General features: G+C 45.6%; 1 protein-coding gene across 1 annotated transcript in view; it reads right to left on the reverse strand.

Moving 5' to 3' along the window:
- Positions 1 to 24,870, reverse strand: part of PTN (pleiotrophin) — a 98,539-nt gene extending 73,669 nt beyond the window's left edge. The window contains exon 1 of the mRNA XM_028525467.2: positions 24,498 to 24,870. The gene's annotated coding sequence lies outside the window, so the exon portion shown is untranslated. The remainder of the gene's footprint in view (positions 1 to 24,497) is intronic.
- Between the last annotated feature and the right edge of the window lie 567 nt (positions 24,871 to 25,437).

Below are 25,437 nucleotides of genomic sequence, written 5' to 3' on the forward strand. Positions count from 1 at the left end.
AAGGGGGACCTCGTAACTGTCACAGAGAAGGGGGCTGCTTTCAACAATGACCCCCGGCAGATGCCAAGAGGGCCCCAAGGAGAGTGGAATGCACTTTCTCTGCTGTCAAAACCGGCCAGCAATTCAGCAAGGACAATAAGCAGGGGACGAAAGCCCTCCTGGGCAGCACTGGGTTACAGAGCGGGCTCCCAAGGCAGCACCTTTCCTGCACATCAGCCAGCCAGCTGCCAGATTTGGTCAACATCCTCCGTCTCCCAGAACAGGGCCGCACGCAGGAGGTAGCCCAGGTGTTGGACCCCGGCGGAGGCTGAAATATGCAAGGCCAGCACTGCCTGTGCCAAATGGGTCACAGCCACCCCTCTGTGCTCGAGTTTCCCAGGCCCCTGAGTGGAACTGCTCACAATTAATGGCTTTGTCTGTCCCCAAGCCCGCCTCGCCGTGGGACATGGGGTTCCTCTCAGGTTGGTGGTCTCTCTCTCTCTCTCTCTCCTTCTCTGCCTTTCTCATGTCCCCGCATGCATAGCAGTCTTAATCAGAAATCACATCCGTCACCTCGAGGGGTTCTGAGACCGTGGCAGCGAATCCATCACTTGGGATGTCAGGCGTGATGAAAAGAGACGGCGGAGGGCTGGGAAGCGGAGTCAGGCTCCAGACCCTCCCTGTCTGTCCTCCCTGCCCCGGCCTCCGGGTCCCCAGTGCTTTTGTCAAGCTCTCCCTTGGTCTCCTCGGTTCAGGGGCAGCATGTGGTATTTACATTTCTTCCCACATGGTAACTGAAAATTAAATGTGATTATCAAGAATGTGATAGTGTCCAAACACACCATTTCTTATTTAAGCTTTCTTCTGGCTGTGCAGTGGGTATAAGAATGTGGCTGGAAGAGGATGAGGGGAAGCCCAGAGGTCCCCAATGTGGCAACCGTACACTCCCTAACTCCTGACTGCGTTCACGGAAGTCCCAGCTTTGGGAAGTCTTGGAGACGTCGGAACGTGACTGACCTCCTTCTCATCCAGCCCAGAAACCTCAGAATAGTCCAGCCCCACATCAGCGAAAAGCAGTGAGGGGTAACCACAGCTTCTTTTCTGTCTGTCTCTGGATTTCGTGGGACCTTCTTGAGAGAATACCATAATTAAACACAGGGAAATGATTAGATGCAGGGTACTCCATATATCAATAGTGCTGCCTTGCAGGGTATTGTGCTGCATTATTTTTTTTAAATAGACACACTCCCTTCTTAGAATAGTTGACAGTTTTTTGCAGGAAGAAGATGCAGCCAGAGAAGCTGAGGGAGAGCGGACACGTGAATAAGTACGCTGGGAGCTCAAGGAGCACATGGGCAGGTTGGCAGGCGGGTTTAAAGAATTCCCGGATGGAATGGACTTGAACCTATCTCCACAGGAAGTAAGTAGTAGCAGAGAGCCCACTAGAAATGAAGCTTCGAAATGGATGAAGGATTTTGGCACCATGTCATTCCCACGCCGGCCCTGATGAGAATCCCAGTGATTCCAGGGATTTCAAAGAGTAGGAAAGACAGGAGAATTCCACAGGTCCTTCAATGTAGCATTTTAGCATGTAGGGCTCCACATGAAATATTAACTGTTATATCCTTTGGGCTCATTAGGTGTAAATTTAAGACGATACACCATAGGCTCTAACTTTCGTGTAATTGTGTCCCCAGTGATCTCAGAGACCTGACACCTGAATGCACGTGCTGTGGATGAACGCACAGCCACGGGCTTTCTCTGAACGGTGCGCTACCATTCCGCCATCCTTCGGGGGGTTGTTTCCATGCACCGTGAAGTTACAGACAGCGTGCGGACTTTGGAGTCAGACAATCCAAGTTCACATCCAGCCTTTGCTCATTCCTGTCTGATGACTTGTGAAATCTACTTAACCTTTCTGAGACCTGTTCCCTGATTTTTTAAAGTAGGGCAATAACATTTCCAGGGAAACAAGGTGCATGGATGCAGTAAGAATAGCACGCCATACACAGAGGTAACTTCTCCACACCCCCAGCACCCACGCCCTCATTTGTTCTCTTTCTGTGTCTCTAACTAGTGTCACCTGTCTCTCCCTTTTCCATTACTAAAGGTAGAATCTTTCTGACCCATCTGCCTACCTGCCCATTTATTTCTCCTCAGTCCACCTGACTAACACCCAAGCTATGTATTTCTACTGATTTGCATCCACTGCTCGGGACTTGAGTTCCCGAGTAATACACACACTTGCTTTCAAATCTCACCGGCTACCCCAAAGACTCATGCAGGCTGCTTTACAACTCTCCGCAGCCTCAGTGTTTTCCATCTGTAAAATGGAATTAATTAGTTACAGAATTACTGTGAGGGTTAACTGAGGTCATATACATAAAGCATTTTCCAGAGTTCCTGGGTGGAAAAAGTGTGAGATATTATAAAGCTTAGCTTTTTCTCCCTTCCATTTCCTCTCTGGAAGTTTCTGTCTCCAGAGATGGCACGACTTTAACACCCCTAACCTTAGAGTTCTTTTTGGAGGATTTCCTTAAAATTCGACATGAATCAAGACACTCCAAGGGACCAAAAGCAGACATCTCCTTGTCACTCCTGTCATTTCGGCAAGCCGGCGGTGTTCCTCGCACAGCTCAGGGCTGGGCTTTGGTGGATTTTTTTTTTTTCCTTTTTTGGCTGCTCTGCTGCCTCTGAAGTCATTAAAATGGAAACTCTGAATTTCTCCCCTGTAGGGTTTTGTTTTCCGGCTCATCAGAATCTGCCTGAGATCGCAGGCTGTCTGGGGGCCCCCACAAAGGGCATTCAAACCTGCCCAGATGAGGAGGACACACTGCCACGACTCCAGGCCCCAGAGGCTGCCTGTCCCCTGACCGACCGCTCACAGCTCTGCTGGGACTCAGTGACATTGCATTTTCCTACATTTAAGTGACATCAGAGTGTCAACGAGGATGGTAAGACAGTCTGAGGTCATATCTTCGGTCCATGATGAATACCACGGCCCTCCTTGATGCGGCCTGAATACATATTCCACTAGTTACAAATCCACGTGTCTGCCTCCCCAGGACCTTCTAAACAGCAGAGAACAAATCCCTCCCTCTTTCTGGCCCTGAAGTCCCCTTGCACTCCACATGTATGCTTCACGTGTGTTTGCTGGCTCAGAGATGTGCATCCCAAATATGTGCATTTAAATGACAACCAATGAGCACTCCCAGTTTTTCAATTATTGTTGTTATTAATTCTTGTTCTTATCCCATGCCATGGAGAAACAAAATAGCCTATTTTTTTTCTTTTCCTGCTCATCTCTCAATTCACACACACGCACTCACACGGATCCCTTCCCCCAAGCTCACACTCGCTCCTTCCTTCACCTGATACAAAGAATTAGTCACATGTGGGGGGTAAAATCTCTCTTTAAAGCAGAACATTTTAGTGTCGAACCCGAAAGGTGGACTGGATTCTCTAACTAGCACTGCATTCAGTTGTAAACGGGACCCCGTCCCCCTTCTAGGAAAGTCTGCAGTGCTGTTTTTCTGTTCAACTCTACTGCCCACCCTTGCATTCATAAATATCCTTTATTATAAAGATTAGAGCACTGTTGCTCCACTGGAAACGTGAAGCTATCACTGGGAGAAATAAAGAAAAGAAACAAATCCCTGGAAGAATATTTGGATAGAATAAAAAGAGCTAACTTGAGAAGTACTGTAGAAAGAAATACAACGCTGGGCACTGGATAGAGAAAAATAAATAAACGTTTGTGACACTTTGGGGATTGGTTCCAGCTGGCATTATCCTCTTTGTGCTGATTTTCGGACATCAGCTTGTCAATTATATGTCCTTCCCCACAATGGCAGCCCTCCACAAACTGGCACTACTCCGGCTTCTCAGGTCCGAAGCCCCTTATCCGCCTGCCCCACGGGAGACCTTGTTACTTCTCCTGTCGCAGAGCAAGCTGGGACCGGGAGAACCCTCTGTGTTAGAGCCCCCAGCTTTACTCTTCCCACACTCCAAGTAAGCTTTGACGTGAGCTGTTCTGTGCAGTGCCTTCATCATGAGTATTCAACAATGCCCTTTGTGTCCACAGGGGTCCCGTTCACAGCATCCAAGCTAATGGGCAGTTAGGGGAAGGGACCCGAGAGCTGGGAGGCCTCCCCTGCTTGGGCCCATCCTGTTACCCTGCTCCGGGCGTTAAGGATTCTGTAACACACGCACAGCTACAGGAGCAACGCTCCAAGTTCTCCACTCTCTCCTCCAAACTGGGGGGTTAATAGCACTTATCACATGAATTTCAGGGCAGGCTTTATACCTGCCAGTGACTTGGCTAAGGACAGAAGAGATGTTTGTTTTGTGAGAAGACGACCCTTTAAACCAAGTCTGTTTCAGATTTGTTTGGCTTTAGCACAGGTTTTAACCAAATACATTTATATAGATTTCTCTTTGTCGCTCCCTCTCTCTCTCTCTCCCTCTCTCTCTCCAACCTGAGAGAGATGGAGATACTTTTATATATAATATTGGGCTGGCCAAAAAGTCTGTTTCCGTTTTTTCCATAAAATAAAAGACATTTTTTTATTTTCACCAATGACTTTACTGATTTGGATATTTTGAGTATGTCAGCCATCTCCTATGTGGTATAATGTTGGTTGTTCTCAATTAATACCTCGATTTCATAGCCATCAACTTCAAGGATCTACCCAACCGTGGAACATCGTCCAGTGAGAAATCCCCAGCACGAAACTTCACAAACCACTTTCTGACACATGAGATTAGTCAGAGCACATTCTCCACACTCTGCACAAATCTTTTCCTGTGTTTCAGATGTGTTTTCAGCTTCCTTGAAATAATAAAACACAATATGCCAAAAATGTTGCATAGTTTCTTCCATCTTCAATATTAAAGTGGTTACACAAGAATTCACCATTTTTGGTAAGCTTTTTTAGATGCACGCTGATATGACAGCTGTCACAACACAATCTAACAAAGTTGTTTCAAAGGAAGTTAAAGACAACTAAGCACTACCAGAGCCATCTTACCAAAAAAAAAAAAAAAAAGAGCTTTTTGGGCAACCCAATATATACATGTTTATATATGGGAAAATATTTTATATAAAGGAAATATATTTATGCAACACATACACACTTCCTATTCACTCATATATACATTCAGTTTCATATTTACCATCCCTTTTTATGCTCGCACACTAACCACGAAACTTACATGGCAACATTTCTCGTCATTAACAGTGTTTAATATTGATGCCAAATTTTTAGTTGGTAGGTGATATAAGACATTTTACATGTGGATTTATAATATCTCCATGACAATATTATTTTTGCTAGACATTGACTAATGTTTGAGTGACTTTTTTTTGTGGTTTCCTATTTTTGTCCAAACACTGTTTGGTATTCATTTCTCAGCTGTGCTATGACCACAGACTTTAAAATTCAAGCACAAAAGGCCAGATTTAATTATATGTGATTAGTAGAAATAAAATACTGTTTAATGCTTAAGTTATGGAAGAAAAAGCTTCATCATCTTAAGTTTAGATTCTAGTTATAAATATTCTTAGGTTTTTAAATTTGTTTTATTAAAGTAGGCCATATGTGACTAGGGTGAATAAAAACACTATGTTTAATATTTATAACTATTTAGTGTCAAATTTCTCAGCACAAGTTGCACAATTAGAAGATTGGGCATCACCATTAAGACTGTGTGAGATGCCCTGGCTGGCATAGCTCAGTGGATTGAGCACGGGCTGTAAACCAAAGCATCACAGGTTCGATTCCCAGTCAGGGCACATGCCTGGGTTACAGGCCACGGCCCCCAGCAACCGCACATTGATGTTTCTCTCTCTCTCTCCCTCCCTCCCTTCCCTCTCTAAAAATAAATAAATAAAATCTTTTTTAAAAAGTCTTTAAAAATAAAGAAGAATTCTTAAAAAATGAACCACTAAACTCATCATCTGATTTTAGTGCCAGCAAGGAAAAAGTACACTGAGGAGTGAAACCGAGTTATTGTAAGAATTTAAATTTGCTTACTTTCAGTATTGTTCATGCGCCGCAAAATAATAAATAAAACCCCTACGGTTATCAGTAAATTCACAGACCTAAAGTAAAACTAACTTAAAAATTAAGAAAAATAGATGGGTATTTTCAAAGTGGTAACATCTGCATTTATATATATAATATATAATCTCATATAATCCCATGTATATAATCTCATGCAGTTGTTTTTCAGGAGTAACACGTGCACAGACACACCAGCACACCAGCAGTCCTCACTTCTCACATAGTGTGGGTTCAAAAAAATGATTGTGTAAACCAAAACCATAGAAAACAACCTTAATAATCAATGAGAAAAATTATGATTTTTTTTCCTTGACCTTTTAAAGGTTTGCCAAATCATTAAAAACTCACTACCAGTTACATGTAGGAGACTTCAAAATCAGAACAGAACTGGGATTGTTTTGGTATCCTGTAATTTCAAACATTAAAAATATTGAGATTTAAAGTGCTTCATTTTGGGGAAAGTACTCCTCAGGAGTACTTAAAGCACTTCCTTTCGTTTTTCTCATTGCATGCATTACAGTACGAGTGACCACCTTTGTCCTGCCTTGGCAACTGGTCATACACATTTCTGGGTTTAGATCAGCCTCCAATATTTTATGCTTCATGCTTTCAATGCTGTAGGGTATACCCAAGAATTCCTTTAAAGTGAGGGGTTTGCCAGCATCATGTCCTCTGGGACAGTTTTACGTTCCCTGCCTTCACCACTCAGAGCTACGAGTTTGCCTGCTTTAAGCATCTTTGGCTGCAGACATAGACTCTCTTGGATGGCAGCAGTGTCGATGTTCCCACCTTCAGTTATTTCTTCTAAGTCTGTGTATTTTCATTTGAGTTTCACCCCACTTTGAAACCACTTCTCATTTATAACCTGCACTTTCATCTTTGTTGGCCAATTTCTTTTAATTATCCACTTTTGAAAAATGCCATGTGGGCTTATACTGAGATGAGGCAACAAAACTGCATATTTTACCATCTGTGCGTAAAATGAACAAGACATGCAGAGTGACCAATTACGGACAGACTCTGACAGAACTGATGCGGTTGGTCACTGATTATAAAGCACATCTTTTATTTATGTAATGATTTGTGGACTCAGTAGCTAGCAGTAAAATTTGTATTTTATGCAGTTACTTATGGTTAATAGACTAAAATATGTTGCCAGAGGTAGGAGGGTCAGGGAGACTGGGTGAAAAAGGTACAAATTGGTAGTCACAAAGTAGTCACAGGAATGTAAATTACAGCATAGAGAATATAATCGATAATATTGTAATAACTATGTATGGTGTCAGGTGAGGACTTGAAATATTGGGGAAAACAGTTTGTAAAGTATATGATTATCTAATCACTATGCTGGACACCTGGAACTAATATAAAATAATATTAAATGTAAACTGTAATTGAAGACATTTTAAAAATTACATACCCGCACACATTAAAATGTGCACCATGTTGTTGGGGGAACTGGTGTCAATGAACTAAACTGTGGTAGCCAAAGTTCACTCATTTTGGAACTAGGCAAAGCAAAAACTGCCTGTAATTGAAAATTTAGTTTCTCTGCCCAACTTTCATATGGCCTGCCTTTAAATATCTTGATGTTGGGAGGCTACTTTAGAAATATGAAAAATTGGGTTCTTACCCTTGGAAGTCTTGTATTAAAAACAAAGAGATTATACTTTTTAAAATGTCCTTCCCTGAGAAATAGTGGGTTTTTAGTCATAGCCTAAGTCTATGAAATAAAAAGTGGTAATTGTATACTTATATATTTGCATTTATTAGCCAGGATCAGAAATGCTTAAACCAGTGGTTCTCAAACGTTATCATTTATTGAGTTTACCTGCAGAATCTCTCTTCCGATTTAGTAGGTACAGGTTGGTACCCGAGAATTTGCCTCTCTAAGGAGCAACCAGGTGAAGCTACAGAGTCAGGAACCGCATTTTGAGAACCACTGACTGAAACACAATCGGAAAGGTACGCCATGGGAGACAGGACGGCGGAATCAGGAGACCAACACCTGGCAAGTTCACGAACACCGAATCCGAGCGCCTCATGGGATCTTAGAGATCTTTCAGTTTGGGTCCCTTGTTTTACCATTAAGAAAGCCTGCCAAATTCAAGTGATTTAATTAAACTATAAAGTTGGCCAGTCCTAAGAGTCTGGTCTAGAACCTAGAATCACTTTTTTCAATAATTTCTGGAAGACAACTAGCATCCAAATAGACCCTAGATCCATGCCGAATATGTTTTACACACACACACACACACACACACACACACAACACACACACACACACACACACACACAGGTTCTCAAACATTACTGCATATAAAAACAGTTCTGTGGCAGCCCTGGCTGGCGTAGCTCAGTGGATTGAGTGCGGGCTGCAAATCAAAGTGTTGCGGGTTCTATTCCCAGTCAGGCCACATACCTGGGTTGCAGGCCATGACCCCCAGCAACCGCACATTGATGTTTCTCTCTCTCTTTCTCCCTCCCTTCCCCCTCTAAAAATAAATAAATAAAATCTTTTAAAAAAAACAGTCCTGTGGCCAATTACAGATTACCATTCCTAACCCCTCGCCAAAGGCTCTGGTTTCACAGTGGGGGAAGAGGATCTTCTGGATAACAACCCCTTGAGATTCAGAAGAAAGTGCTCAAGTTTTAGGCCAGAGAATCTATACACAGGAAGAAAAGAATACCAAATTTTCTTCGAATTTTTCACCAGGTCCTTCCACAGACTGTGAACACTCCCAGAAATTTCCGTGAGGTGGATTAGGCCACTATCATCCTTTTGCCTCGGAGAAGTCTCCATTCTCAGAGAATTCTCATTCCACATCTGTACAAAGAGCCACAAAATTAAACTGATCTCATACAATTATTCTTAGGATAAAATAAGGCAGGCAAAAGCAATGTGCACGTAGTAAAATCATTACATGGATGTTAGTTGTTAGCTTATTCTAGAAAAGCCCAAAGAGAGTATGATTTTTTTTTTCATATCAAGTGGGTCACCCACACACACGAGTCTCACTTGCATTACCACCTGCTCAGCCTGGCAGAAGCCTGCTGCTCGGTCAAAGAAAATCGGAAGAGGCAAAACCTACCCAAAATCAGAAGACTTCCCCCTCCAGGCCACAAACTAACAATGGTAAATACAATAGAGTCTGGGCTAAAAGGCTTCCTTTGAAATTATGTTGTCTGATCTCTATCCCCAGGACATACCTGATTCACGATGGAACTAGGGATCAGAAACTAAACCAGTTGGACTTCCTGAGCCTTCTTTCCTTTCAGCAAAGCTGCAAAAATAATTTTTAAGGAAGGAGAATAAAAGTGATCCCTTTCCCTCGACTCTGCCCTCTTTGTGACGGGGGATTCCTGGAGCTGGATTTTTAAAAAATGCCAAAAGGGAAGAGTGAGTCTGGGTGTCCCAGCAAGGAATGACAAGCAAGTGACTCCTGGGGTCTGCAAAGAGGAAACCAACAACCTCACAAAATATCCCCCCAGGACAGCGGCCTTTTCAACGAAGTACTCAGAGGCACTCTCACTTTGAGGGCCCAGCACTTGTTTCTCCCCACATATGTTAATCAATATTAGCTGAGCCCTACCAACCTGGCTTTCACAGTTGCTCTGCTGTTGACCTGCACGAGGAACTACACTTTCCACTGGCTGCAGAGGTGACAAATAGACACAGACGCAACGGGCAGATCATTCATGTGAGCAAAGACAAAGGAGCCCTTTCAAGGAATGAGCAGGCATCTCAGTGTGGACAATCAGAGGGCACCCAAAATGCAGTCACTTAAGCCCTGGTGGTGTGGCTCAGTGGACTGAGCACAGGCCGGCAAACCCAAAGGTCGCTGGTTTCATTCCCCGTCACAGCACATGCCTGGTTCGCAGGCCACGTCTCCAGCTGGGGGCCTGCAAGAGGCGGCTGGTTCATGTTTCCCTCACACATCAATGTCTCTCTCCCTCCCTTCCACTCACTTTAAAATTTAAATAAAATCTTTTAAAAAATGCAGTCACTCAAATTATAGAAGGTTCCCGCAGGCGGCCCACTGATCGCGTTTGGAAAATGTGGCCTCAACTGTTCCACTCGCTTGTGAAATGCTCAGACTTGAATGTAGAGGTTTCTTGAAAGCGGACGCCTCCAAGGAATCTTTAAAGTAAGAAGCAAAGTAATAAAAAATATTCCCAGAAAATAAAACAGTTCACATGGTCTTACCTCATTCTAGCTAAGTATGTTGTAAGATCTCCTGGGGAGGAAGGTACAGTAATGAGCAGGGAACCGGAGTTTCCATGGAAGCCTGCTCACCACCATCCAAGTGCCACTAGCCTGAGGCTTGTTCTCATCAAACACTCCCCCTCCCACTGCAGGCATGGCCTTTGCCCACCTAGTCAGACAAGCCCAAGAATCTGGGTCCAGCCCGTGCTCAGCTCTGAGGGCGATCCTGTCGCTCCACAATCCCTTCAGACTCAGGGCACTCACCTCTCCCTGCAAATCAGCTCTCTTTCTCTAAGTTTCTTCTACCAACGGCACTAGCATGCTCCCCAGCTCACCTGCTTCAGCATCTCATTCTTCACTCACCCTCCGTGTACCCAGCTTCCACCCTCGTGTCTAGACTTCAAATAGCTTTTCTTTTCCTTCATAGCGTCTACAGGAAGGATTCCTCCTAAATACTTACTTCCACCAAGGCATTTGAAATTAATCTCTCTTTTTCTTCCTTTTTTCTTTCTTTCCTTCCTTCCTCCCTTCCTTCCTGTGCAAACTATCAGGCTAAGAACTCCATAGTTAAGTAGGAAAGATAAAGTCATTTAATTGATAGAATTATTGTCATTGTTATTTTTACCTCTTTCACGCACCCAAAGTAATGAGGGGTTTTTCACTGTGTGACTAGCCCTTTAAGAGAGGCACATCCTTTTCACTGTTTTGACCCTGGATCTTCTCATCATGGTGCTTCTTCATGCTCTTCAGCCTTCCAGCCATTGCCCCTCATCAAACCACATCAATGTCGGTCTTAAACCTCAATCCTAAGACATCTAGTGGAACAGCGGCCCCACCCTTCACATAAAGGAGTGACTTCATCACGCACGACAGGCTGTGGGGCATGGAGGATCCGTCACCTACCCTTTCCCAGCCTCTCCCACCTGTGCGCCACGGCTGGTTGCCCAAGCTCCTCAGTGAAAGCTTTCCAATGGGAAACTGCGGTAGGATTTCTTTCCCATCCTTCGCTCCCTATTGTATGTTCAGCTGCACTGGAGCTAGCTGCTAATCAAAGCCAGAGATTCTCATACGCAAACAAACACGGCATTGTGCCCCCCGCCCCAGGGCTGGAACACAGCAGTCCAACAAACCGGTCAGGTGATACCAGGCCGGACAAACAGACAGAGCATCTCCCAGACACCCTCCTGCCTGTACCCCTACCTGCCCCGCCTTCTTCAGCACTGGCCCACTGAATGGCCGGGCCGGGCCAATTGATGCTTGAGAGGACAATGGAGAATGAAACGACCTACAACAGCAGGCAATCAAAGAAGTCTAACGATGGGATTCTTTGTGCAAGAGAGTGCATTCCTGGACACTGGCTGGCAGAAGAAAGGGATTTGGAACCAAAGTATCTTCAGATACCTCCTGGGCCCTTGTCCTGGAACGGGGAGATGGAGGCAGGAGAGTGTGGTGTGGAAGAGTTTCGTGGTTACACACATCAGACCTACAGTATCAGTTCTCTCTCTCACTGGCGTGCGATCCCGGACAAGTTACTTAACCGTTCTGAAACCCCACTGCCTCATTTTTAATCTAAAGATGAAAATAGTCTGTATCCCACGGGGTTCTGGGGAGCATTTAACCCATCCTTTTTAGACAGCACTCAATAAATGTTAGATGTTATTATTATTAAAGCTCATGAATGGTTTCAGAAAAGAAAAAGGAGAGGAAATAATGAAAACAGAAAGCCAAGTCTTCAGCTTCTGGAAGTAGCGGTGATAAGAGACGGAGGCTTCCCCCCGGCCCGGGAAGTTCCCGGGAACTTCAGAACCTCGGAGACGCTGAGGGTCCTGAACTTGGACTTATTGCCATGTGTCCCCAGGGCACGTCGAGGGAAGCTAACAATGCCAGTGGCCACCGGGAAGCCTGCATACAGGATGCTGTCACACAGTACACTGCAGCAGGCTGGAGCCTGGGTATCTGAACACTGATAAGGGAAATATCCTGAGCAGGAAGGATAGAGCAGCCAAGAAAACCTGAAGATGCCAAAGAAAATACTCATGTGTGTCACAGAGTTCGGCTTGGGCAGCCAGTTCATATCTTCCCAGGGGTGGGTGGGGGGAGGGTTGGCGGGGTGGAGGGGTGGTAATGAGGCAAAGAGTAGAAACTAGGTAAAAAGTCATCCTAATTCTATGCAACAAAAAGCATGAATTGAACACCTACTATGTGCCAGGTGCTATTTGGGAGGGGATGAAGTGAAAGAACTAGAATCAATGATCTAGCAGTCTAATAGGATCAATGAGATCGAGGGCCGCTGAAACTCAGAATTAATACAGTGACTTCCCTTACACACAAAGGACCAACGATCCAAGACGATCTAATGACTGAAGTATCTTCATTGGGAGACCGCCATTGGAAATGACATTCGTTAGATGCCATCTTGAAGAATGTATTGTACCTGCAGATTCACTTCCATATTTCCGTGTTTTATGCTTTCGAGTGTGGACCTTAATGACCCTCAGTTGTACATGGTGCTCCTTCATTGCGTGCTTCCTCGTCCTCATCTCAGTAAAAGTCAAACCCACCTGATGAGCCACTGTCCCCCAGTTTCTCCATTTCCACCCTCTGTGAGACTTGTGTTACTGACTCCTTGAAGCCATACTAATTGGTCTACACTTCACTGTCATATTTCTCACCAATTCCAGTTCCAACGCCCTTGGCCTTTCTGCAGGTCTAAAGGACACTCCAGTCTCATTACAACATTATAAGTCCTAATAGATACAAATATAAGACCATTCTCAAGGAACAAAGTGTGATTTTGCCTAAAGCCCACTAAAACGGAGATAAGCAATCGCACGCCATGGTAGATAAGCAATGAAATCCATTCCCTTTTGAGGAAGATAGCTTCTAACACTTGGGCTAATCTTACTCACCAAAGAAACATTAAATCGCCTTAGGAAGAGTCGCCACACCTTCCCCTGTCCTGTACTTGCTATTTTTGCTCAGATTTCAATGGATGATACACCTGGCTACACCTTGGTATGGACTTGCACATCAGATAAGGAAGGAGTCAACACGAGATGGGAAGAAGACAAGGGCAAAATATTAGTTCTTCAAAATATGGTTTAACTTTTCAGTACAAATGCCCAACCCTAAACTTTTTCTGATTTAAACAAGATGCTTCATGGGACACTTCGCAGCTGATAAACAGATGTCACAGTAGACGACGAACCCAGGAAGCTCACTGGCATTTGTGCAGCCGAGAGGGACGCTTGTCATGCTCCAGCCCTTGCAAAGGAGTCTCTCAGTCTCCTTCCTGTCCCCCCTTCATAACCGCCCACCCCCAACGTGGGGAAGACATGCAAGGCAACGATGGGTTAAACGGAGTTCCTGTTTCCAGGCAGGAACTCTTCCCGGAACAACTGATACTGTTCTGTCTTCAAAGGTTTCCTCTGAGGAGAACAAGAAGCCAGGGCTGGATGGAGGCATCCAGGGCCCAGGTCCAGAAAGCAACAAAGACAAGTCCCCCCCAGAGGAATCTCTCAGCAAACCTCACAAGGGCCACAGAGGCCCCAAGAACCCAAAGTTCATCTGCAGTGAAGGCACCTCAGCCTTGTGTAAGACAATTCCCTGCGAGGTCCGCAGCTCCTCTCCCCAAGCACAGGGCTTGGGCAGATTTTGGGAGGTTCTCCCTAAGGTCTCAGTTCAAGTGGACTTCTATTCCTTTCGTCTCTGGTTTCTGCAGCCTTGGAAGCTGACCACTCTCATTTTCACCTCCTGCAAGAGCACAGCGTTGGGCGAGATGTTAGAAACCCACACTTGGCTTGCTTTTAGGAAATGCGGGTCTAGTTCGAGAGAAACTGGGAGAAACCCCCCTCTGCCCACTCATTCCTGCTGAATTAATTGCTTGGGGTCTGTTTCTTCGAGCCTAATTCCTTGATGACACACTTGAAGTGCATCTTCAGATCCCCTGGTATCACGTATCACAGGGCACAGTCAGTGATCCCTAATCATGAGACCAACACAGCTATTAAAGAAGGGGAAGGGTCTATCCAACGAACACATATGAATGACGCATGGACATGGACAACAGAGGGGGACTAACTATGGGGGTGGGCAGAGAGCTCCAGGGGAAAACTGGGGCAGCTGTAATAGAACAACAATCAAAAAGAGGGCTCAGGCCCTGGCTGGCGTAGCTCAGTGGATTGAGCACGGACTGGGAGCCAAAGTGTCCCAGGTTCGATTCTCAGCCAGGGTACATGCCTGGGTTGCAGGCCATAACCCCCAGCAACCGCACACTGATGTTTCTCTCTCTATCTCTATCTCCCTCCCTTCCCTCTCTAAAAATAAATAAATAAAATCTTTGAAAAAAAAAGAGGGCTCAGTACCACTCAGGCTCAAGTCGGCGGGAGTTCCAGCACGGCCCGGATGATACCAGCAGTCCACTTCAGTCACCCCTCCTCTGTGAGCAGGAATGTGGTTCACAAACCCAGATCCGCTCGGGCTCGCTTTAAACTAGAGCCAATCTGTACACTAGTCATTCCAGATAACACAGCAAATAAATAACCACCCAAAGGGTTCCACGCTTTGGAGGGACATGAATCAAAGAGGGCCGCTGCTCCCGCGGCGCGCCCACCTGTCCTGCATTAGGTCCACTCCTCCAAGCCCAGAAATGCTCCGAGGGTCCCCAGTCCCGTGGGACCTGTTCACGGGGTCAGGTTGGACCTGGGTGGGTTCAGGCAGCTGTGGCTACCCTGGGGAGACTTTTATCCCCGCGACACGCATCTGGGAGGGTCCTCAAGGCTGAGAATGGAAGGCGCTGTTTACTCAGCTTGACCTCCAGTTGGCATGCATGAAGCTCCCCAAGATTATTGGTTCCCATCTAAACAGCACGTCCCTTGCTGAGACAAAGGGGTTTTTTTGTTGTTGTTTGCCTGATTCATGGGATGAAGTGTGTTTGCTTTTTTCTGTTTCCAGCATTTTTTATGAGTCCATAATATTAATTTATGAAGATTTTTTTTTTTAAAAATGATTGAAATTGAGCCATGTCAAGCAAAATAAATTGACTTCCCATCTTAGGTGGCCCCTTTATTAGAAACAAGTGCACATGCTAACACACGTGCAGCTATTAAAAATGTAGCACGCACGAGTTATCACGTCAACTGGAAAAGTAGGGCACAATTACTGAAATGACTATTTTTGAAAGTTGCATCAGAAAAACTGTAAAAGTATATCAGAATGCTAATAGAGGTGTCTATTTTGAGCAGGATGAGGAGTTTTTTCTTTCTTTATAATTTTTTTTAAAAACTGAGTATCTTGTGCCACGAACACATATGTTTTTAGAATGAGATAAAATAATGTGCTCATATTTGTGTTTTCCTAACAATGAACATAATCGTGAGAAACCCGTTTGTTATTTTTACACGACTAAAATTAATCTCTCACAAGTCTGACAGGCACAGAGCTACAGCTGATATTCTTGCATATTGCCAGAGACACTGAATGCAACAGTTAAATGTATATTATAACCAGGAATAGAATAGAGGGGGAAAGTCTTTATTTTTTACTGTTTCAAAAATTTAAGTACCTATGAAAAAATTTAATAAGATATCTGCTTTCCCTCCTATAGCGGCTTCAGGCTTATTCATTTGAACCCTTTGGACTATGTCTAAAGAAATACAGTGCACACAGCAGGCAACTTTTTTTTTTAAAGAAAATATTTTTTGGAGAACTAAATGGATCCTTGCATAAGAGTCTCCAACGCTGCAGGGTATTCTTTTATTTTAAGCCAAAGATCCAATTTCTTAGCTTAACAGGGACCCCATCTGGCTGGCTGACAGACGCCCACTCAGAATTCAAGACCACTCCATGCTGAAACCTCCAAGATGCTTCTCTGCTGTTGCGAGTGAGAGCCACATAGCGAGGTTTAGAAAAGGCGTTATTATCAGCCAATTAGGAAGGCCATTGTGAAAACACTGTATTCAAGTTTTGCTTGGTCTCCCGTTGTTTTAGCCAGAGTAAAGACTGTCTGTTACCTAAGCTTGCTACCAAGATATATGCCCCTCCTTGATTAAATCTAGAATCTGAAGCAAAAAGCTCTGGCTCCTTGTCGAGCAGCCCAATGTCCCCCAGGAAGTCACATGGATAGATGATGATTGCTCCACTTCATTAGAGTTTGGAAGGGGACAACTGAAGGGAGTAATAGATGTTCAACACCTAAAGAAGAGGATACTCTAGCACAAAGAAAACATAGTGCATTGTATCTCTTTCATATCAAGTATGGAGTTTCCTAAACATTTCTTGCTAGCTTTTACGGCAAATTAAGAAGGCAGCATTTGGATCACTTATAGTTACACCCTCTCCAGGCAAGGGCCCTGGTGGAAGTACCAGTAAGGAAGCCTGAGACCACACTTCACGAGGGCCAATGAGTGGACATTTGGTCCTGTCACACCAAAAGGTCCTGTCACACCAAAAGGCCCTTGGCATTTGGTTTACTACTGGCAACACAGCCACAACACAATTGTTGACTGGGCCAATAAAACATGATAGTATTTATTATGTAGTCATCTTGTAAACCCAAAGTGTAGGTAAGCATCATGGACTATTGGAACTGAGTTACATTTTCTAAGATTGAACATTTTGGACAGGACCCAATGTCTGGCCAGGAAGGGGCCTTTTACTCGTGAGAGGCTTCAAATGAGTGAACAACAATTCAGATGGTGACTGTAAATTTCTTTTATAAGAATCAACCATTGTGAATATGATTCAGACACAAAGACTTAGGCGTAAGCAGCCTTTGCTGATAGCAGGAAGTGTTTTTTGTCCAAGACCTTCCTTGTTTCTATTAAGCAACAGATTTTATAATTAGAGAGTTCTCATCTCTCTCCCGTTCTCTCAGGTCTGTTGGCCTTGGCTATTCCACGTGAGGTCCTGGGCCAGCAGCACGGTCACCAGGGAGCTTGTTAGAAATGCAGACTCTTAGAAGTCCACAGGAGACCCACTGAATCAGAATCCGGACCTCCAGGTGACTTCCAGGCACGTCAAAGTATGAGAATCACAGCTCACAGTATGCACAAAGTGCTACTAATCAACTATGAAGGCCTACATTTAGTGAAAAAAAAAAAAAACAACAACTGAAAAATTTGGTATGTATCTTTGCAACTCTTAGGAAGAACAATCACATAATATATTTAGCAAAAGATCATTTTTAGGATTGTCTACTCACTTGTTTTTTCACTATGACCCAGATTTCCTTTTCTTCACCCCTTTCCCAATTCTTCCCTCCCACTCAAACTTACCTTCCAGCATCTCCGACAGTCTCTGGGTGTCCTGAGAAAATGACAACGACAAGCAGCAGAACTGGGGACAGAGTAAGAACTGGCCCCACTGACTTTATTAATAATAGCCATGTTTAGGGTAACAGGGTACGGTTTATAAACAGTGCACTGTCACAGTTGACCTTTACCACCAACCTGTGAGGCAGGCAGAGCGGGAAATACCATCAGCATCATCGGCATCTCACAGTGGACCACCTGAGGTTCCAGAAGATTCATTCAGTGACATACTCTGCATCCCACACCAAACAACGGTCAGAACTATGGTGAAAGAGGCAGGTTCCTGCCTGCATCCAAACCTTGACCTTCAGTCTGTGAAGGAACCCATGGGGCTGGAGAAACCAAGACAGTGGGGGAGGGAGGCAGAGTGAGGTGGACTTCCCTCAGCTGCCGGGTCTCCATAATCAGCACATTCACCGTGTTTACCAAACCCGCCCTAGCCATCAGACTCTGCGGTCCATATTTCACATTCATTTTCCAAATTAAGGCTCATGTCAAGCCCAGAAGGTAAGTACTAGCAACCTCACTTAAGAGATAAGAAACATGAAGAAAGACCTTAATATTTGCTGATGGCTACACAGCTAGGAAGTAGCGTAGCTGTGCTTTGTACTTTAATTTCTTGGACCCCGAAGCTCAGATAGTGGGGAGTCAGGGCTAAAGTTTCTAATGTGTCACCCGCATCCTGATGTCCCATGTCCAGGTTCCTTGATTCCACCTCTCAAATCAGAATCTTGGGGGATAGGAGCTAATCATCAGTCTGGATGCTTCAACATGACCTGGTTGTTCTGATACACACTGAGGACAGGCAACCACCACCCTAGGTTATTTGGGCCCTTCCTGAACATACATTGGAGTTCAGCATTTCCACGTAAAGCAACGGGAACAAAAAAATTAATTGGCCAAAAAAGTGATGGCATTACATTACAGAGAAGGAAAAAATACCCAAACTAAGAATTGCAAAACTTTGGTTTAAATGGCATTTAATGGGCTCACCTTAACCTCTCTAAGCTCGTGTTCCTATCAATTAAAAAATCTTGCTCTGTCTAAGAAAAACTGATACAACAAAGTAATGAGAAAACAAACGTGAAAAGTTCTGAAAAGCAAAGGTTTTATAGCCACATGGAAGCCACAATGAGCATGCTTCCAGTGACCAGTGTTGTCAGCCTGGAATTTCAGGGTTTGTTCCAGGGGTAGGTCGGATTTCCGGCTCCACAGTAGAGACGGCATGAGCCAGAGCCACACAAGGTTTACAGCCTTAAGGTGAAGGAGGTGGATTGTGATTAGGAAGACACTGAGAGAACTGGCAGGTATGCATGAGCTTTGGAAGGAAGGAGAGGAAGAAAGGGGAGCTGGAGAGGTGTGAGGACTCAGGTGGGGGTGCTCAGGAGTAAACAGGAAACAGGCACCAGGTGGTGTCTAGGGGGATTAGGTATTGAGGACAGACAGTCAAGGCCTTTGGAGCAGGAGGCGCAGAAAGGATGGTATTCAGAGTCATTTACTGATGTTTCTCACTCAAATGCCAGACACTGAGGGGGCATCTGAAGGGTCCTACCGAGGCTGGATATTCTAAGGTTCTTGAGATGAATGAGAGACAGAGTTCCTGCTTTCTAGGGGTGCGTGGTGTGGGTGGGGTGGAGCCAGAGCAGGGTGTCTGGTGTGGGTGGGGCGGAGCCAGTGGTAAAGGTGAGTAAGAGGTGTGCTCTTACAACATCAACTCTGCTGGGAAAGCAGGGGTTGAAGTCACTGGGAGGGTCGGGGAGAGGGTGGAAAGAAAAGAGGCGGGGAGCATGAGAGCTCCCCCTACAGGGCAATTTGCTGGGAAAACCTTCCCTGCTGCATCTCCAGCGCATTGACAGTTTCATCCACGTTCCGCAGCGGAAGTCGGAGGATTTGCGTTCATGGCCTCCATGTCTGTGGTTTCACTGAAGAACAGTCATCTTACATTTGGTATAAATTTTCCTGAGAAGAACATCCAGGGAGAGGTGCCATGCCTTTAAAATTACATTTATTCTAAACAACCAGGCTGATTTCTTAAGATGTCACTTCCAATAATTGTTATTCTGCTCGATTCTGTGGCAAATGTGAAAGGAAAACACAAAGGAATGGAGCGTTCAATTGCTCTTCCAGGATAAATGCCGTGAAAGCAACCAAACCACAATGATGCTTCTGAAATAAATATTATCACCTCTCCATTTAGCCATTTAGGAGTTACTTTCCTTTTTCTCATTGAAAAAAAAATGTGTTATTTTTATCTCTTTGTCACTGGAACTGCTTAGGACAAAAATCTGGTGTGTACATATTGTACTCTAACTTGTTATAATTCGTGGTTTAATCTTAGTATTCGCACATACATAGCCAGACTGAGTTGCTTAAAGATGCACTGATTTACCACCCAATGCCCGGTCACACAACCCAACGCGGTTATAGGGCGGTACAGGTGCCCTGTACGTGTAGGTGTCTGTTAGGGATACAAATAAAATAATAAGGGGTCCTTTACTTCAGTCTCCTTCTTCGAATGGGATTGTGCTCCTATTATTTCCTTTGGTATCCATCCAAAAAACAATAAAAAATGTGAGAGAAAAACTCAACAGAGAGATTGGAGAGTTTTCTCCATGAAAATTGGAGAAGAAACTCAAAGATGGGTCCTGGTTGGCAATGAAGCATTTGGAGAGAGCGCAGGGAAGGAGGGAAGGAAGGAGACAGGATGGGGGAGAGAGAGGGAGAAAACAAAAATAAATGTCCACATTTGGAAATTGAGGTGGGGGGGGCAAAAAAATGAGAGGAGTGACCAAAGAAGTTGGACAAAGTTAAGATCACAATAAATCAAGGAGGTTAAGAAGGTGGCGTTAGCAGCCCATGGGCCGTGTGAGAAAGGAGAGGAAGAAATGCAAAAGCCACTGGTTCAATAAAATGAATGTGACTCTCAAAGTGTCTCTTTCCGATGGGTGGGAATGTAGTGGGCTTTCTTTGTCTACGATGTCTTTTAAATAGATTTCCAATAAAGGATTTCACAAGTCAGCACCGTTTACCAAACACAAAGTATTTGTAATTGTAAAACTGTGAGCCCTAGAGAAAAAAAAATTAGGACTTAAACAGGTTCTTAAATGTACTACATTGTCCAGCACAACAGGAGGCGTCCCACACCTATCTAATGAATAGTGTTTATTATTGAATTGACCTGCCATTGTAGCAAGAAACATCGCGGGGCCGAGGCGGGACCTGGGAGAATGCGACGCAGGTGAGTCGTCCTGGCTCTGCACCTTCACTGGAGGTGAGAAGCAGAGAGGCGAAGAAAGGCAACATTTAATGTAGTGATGAAAGTGTAAGATGATCTTAGCCAGGGCCCGAGTGAAAAAAATAAATAGATCAAGTGGAGTCAAGTCCAACCTTGACTTCAATCTAGCAAGCCAGGTTGAACCTTCCATGTATTCCAACATACGGGCAACCGTGCCTGATACACGTGTGTGTACATGGAGATAGGCCATCACAGAGAGGGGAAAGGAACTAGGCAAGTCATCGTGGGGCTTGTTGGATGGGAACTGAAGGCAACCGGATCAGACAGAAGAGCAATGAGAGCCAGAGGAGGGGGAACGGGTGAGCAGAAGAGCTGGAAGGAGCGGGAACAAAAGGTTGGAAGAGGCGGCACTCTCTTCGTGTTTTAAGATGATGTTTGCGTTTTCACCAAGTGCTAAAACAAGGAAGAACAAAAGGCTCATCATAGCTGACGATCTAGAAAGATCGCACGGCACCTGGAAAACTGTGCCACGTAGAAGCTAGGCATGAAACGCATGGGAAAAAAATGGCCCCGTGGATGGAAACTAGAATTGGCCAAAAACATCGGAAATGGAGAACGACTTTCCAAAAGGAGGCCACGGCCCCAACTGCAGTCAAGCCAGTTGACTCTGGATGGAAAAAAGCAGGCCCGGCTCATTAAGAGAAGGTCCAAACCCGAATATTATTTTACCCCAGGGCAATGGCATGGCCTCGTGCCAAGAGGAGGCAAAAGCTCTCCCGATTATTCGTTAGAATAGCAGCCAGAGGAGACTCCGCATCGGAGCAGTGGAACAAGGGCAGGTGAGCAGCCCTGATTCTGCCGACCCTCCAGGGTGAACCACGCCTCACAGTGGGCTGAGGGCACGCGGGTGTGAACCACGTTTGCTCACCGGTCACCCTGGGTGGCCTCAGTGTGGACAGTACCTTCGGGAGAGAAGTCAGTAACAACTCTCCTTATCACAGTGCAGAAGTGTTGGGAAAACTGGAATTTATATTCTGAATGCTGACTTCTGGCCCTCAGTCTATGGTTGGCTGACTACATACACCATTTTGAATTAGCCCATAAAACTCAGTCTCTATAGGGAAAAAATTTATTTTTTTAATCCTCTCCTGAGGATATTTTTAACTGATTTTAAAGAGAGAGGAAAAGAGAGAGGGAAAGAGGGAGGGAGGGGGAGAGAGAGAGAGGAAGAGAGTGTGTGAAAGAGAGAAACATCGATGTGAGAGAGAAGCATTGATTGGTTGCCACCTGTACACACCCTGACCAGGGATTGAACCAGCAACCCAGGTATGTGCCCTGACCGGGAATCAAACCCACAACCTTTTGGTGTGCAGGACAATGCTCCAATCAAGGGAGCAACCCAGCCCGGACAGAAAATTTTTTAATAGTAACAAAACTGCCATATGGCAAATAGGAATATGATCAGAATGCATGTGAGAATGTCCTTCAAATGGGAAAGCAAGAGTAATCTCCAAAGGGGGAAAAACATTGAAACTTAAAATGTTTCATCTCTAAGATTGATTTTATTGATAAAAACAAACTATTTGGAGACCTTATTTCTTTCAGGTTATTGCTATTAATCAGGTTTTGTGAAAACACAAACCAGGCCATTGGCTTTACTGGAGTAAAACAAAAATGCCCATAAAGCAATGTGAGGACTGCAACATATTGCGATTTATAAAGACCAAATAAGGTACATGGAAACTTTCAATACATTAGTCGATGTATCACTCCAAATACCATGGGAAGAGGTCTAGGAGACCACAGCATGATGTACTATTGTGTAACGCATGCTACCCTGTATATCCTCCTAAATACATAGCATTCTTATTCAAATAGCTCCTTTAAAAGACAGGTAATACCAAGTTATACATTAACAGTAGTTTCCTGTCTGTCTCAGCTCCAGCTCTGGGAACATAATGTTCCCGTGTGCACTCGTGTCCACACGGGAACAGCTGGACTGCAGCACCTAGTGAGGCACATGTGGCCTCAGGTGGGCAGTGCTTACAGAGGACTGTCACTACATGAGGAGCAAAATGTCCTAAAGGAGGCCTGGAACGGCGGGAGGGAAAAGACCGCCTTCTAGAAATGTAAAGTGCAGTACGAGAGTACAATGAGCACACGTACAGGTATCACCGCTCGGAAATATCTCACGTCCCAAGGAGGTTAAAAGAGATAACACCACTGTGATTTACTTTGCATTTAACTGGATTATAAAAGTTTTTTTTTTAATAATGACTTGAGGTTTAAAATGCACAATTTACCTAAAAAGAAGCAGAATGGAGTTGGGGAACACAAGTCTGATTTTCCGAGCTGGGAGACCCTCGCATTACCCTGCAGGGTTTCCACGCCCGGCTGCACCCCCAGGGGACCAAGGGGCTACGGGTCGCCACTGCCTCATCGAATGTGCATCTGCCCGGATCATGAAATTGCTTCACGATGTTCCACAGCTCTCCTTGGTAGTTCCTCAATCTCCTCCCAGGCCCTTTCCTCCAGCACACTCACACACACTCACACACTCTCACACACACACACACACACACACACAGAGCCACCTTTCTCCAGCGGCCAGAGCAAAATGCCTACTAAGATAAAAGATGCTCCCAGACGGGACCTTGGATGTCTCTCAACATTGTTCCTTCCCCTCTCTCATCGCCACCCCTCCCCCAGCAGGCCACTCCCATTTTTTCGATGCGTCCCCAAATGTGCAAAGCAGAGTTAACAGAGACAGGGGCCAGTTAACAATAGAGTGCTGAGAAACTGGTTGTGCGCTCTGGAGTTTGTATGTGTGCTGGGTTAAGGACAAAGGTGTGCGTGTGTATGTGTGTGTGTGTGTGTCTTCAGTTTTGTGTTAGGTGTGTGAAGTAGGGAGGGAATGAAATACATTCCTCGCTTTAAAATTACTTTGTGAACTTATTGGAAACATCAACTCAGACACTAAGGATCTGACCAATTAGTAGTAAGTATACCTCGCCTTCTGTGGGTGAAATTAGAAGTTCAAGTGCCAGAGTACGGAGGCAGTTATTCAAATTAGCAATCAAGTGAGAGAAGGGCGTAAAGGTGTGTCTTTTAAACTTTGGACTTAACCCGTTCTAGAACCACCCCTGGGCTGGCAGGCAGGACAGGGAGTGCTGGATGCTCTGGGCGAGATGCTGAGTGTCAGCCCGCACTGGGAGGAACCAGCCCCCGCATCCAATCTAGAAAAGCCAGCTGGAGTCATCAGCGGGCAAGTCCCGGGGCGCCCAGAGAAAGGATGAGAAGGGAGGCCCGCTGGCTCAGGTTCCTTACTTTCTCTTCCCCACCCCGCCGCAGACACACCTACTTGGGCATGTTTTACAAAGAGCAAAGCCCCTGCGATGCCCTCCAGCTGGTAGCAGGAACACTGCCCAAATGCGTGCCGCATGGTATCACACGGCTGCTTGCCTTCCACTGACCTCTGGGCACCCCGACTATCCCGACCTGAGTCCCACCCCCCTTCCAAATACGCCTCAGTTTGCCTCCGGAGCACATCAGTTTTCAAGGCAGCCCCACCGGGGAAGCCACCGAGGCCGCCTCTCCCCCACTCCTTCCATCATCATCTGCTGGTGCCCCGAAGAGTGGCAGGAGGCGCAGGAAACTCGACTGGAGACACCTGGGAGCATGGCGCACCCCTTTGCACTTACTTTGAGTTGCAAACGTGCCGTCTGCGCTCAGGCTGCCTTTGTTGAAAGGAGCGAGGTTTTGCGGCCGTTCGGGATCCAGGTACCCGAGTCGCAGGGTCTGGCGGCGCGGGCTGCAGCTCGCTCCCTCCCTCCCGGCGGGTGACTGACTCGCTGGTCTCTTTCTTCCCCTGGCTTCACTCCGGAGTTTCCTCTGCGCGGCGGCTCCCTTGGCGGGATTTTCGGACTGGAAGGCGGGGAACCTGATCCTGCCTTGGACTCAATTCCGCCGCGGCAGGGAGGGAACGGAAGGGAAGTGGAGGATGGGGTGCTGCGCGCGCGGGCAGGGGGAGGACGCAGACCCGTCGGGGAGGGAGCGCGCCTGCCCCTCGCGAGCTGATTGGGAAGCTCATTAAAGCAGAAGGCTCCGGGGGCAGGCCCTCCCCGCAGGGGTGAGCACACCGGCTGGAACCTAGAGGCCAGAGGTGGAGCTCGGCTTTGTTTTTAGCAGCGAGATCCACACGGCATTTCTTTTCCCAACTTTACGCAAGACCTGTTCTTTACGGGGCTGCATACCCGGGTTCATCAAGGTGGACGTCTTAAGTGCTGCCTTGATGGCATTTAGGTTACCCTTTCGGCCCCAGACATTTTTGTAATGATGTTCACAACGAAAAAGCACACCGTTGGAAACCAGCCTCTCAATCCTTCCCACCCCACCACCGAAGGCCCTGCCTACACTCGGCGCTGGTTAACTTCAGCTGTTCGTCCCTACCACCTATGCATCACAAAATGTGCGAAGTTTTATTTAATTTTTTTTTGCACTTGTCACAAAGAGTGACAGATGTCTGTGAGTTCCCAATTAAATGCCGTTTTCCTATAGGGGGCTCTTTGCTTTTTTGGCTTCCTTGGTGCCTTTAGTGACCCATTTAGCGACATGCCTTTGACACCCAAGAATGTAGGGGAT

The sequence above is a fragment of the Phyllostomus discolor genome, chromosome 10, assembly GCF_004126475.2.
Source record: "Phyllostomus discolor isolate MPI-MPIP mPhyDis1 chromosome 10, mPhyDis1.pri.v3, whole genome shotgun sequence".
Lineage (NCBI taxonomy): Eukaryota > Metazoa > Chordata > Mammalia > Chiroptera > Phyllostomidae > Phyllostomus > Phyllostomus discolor.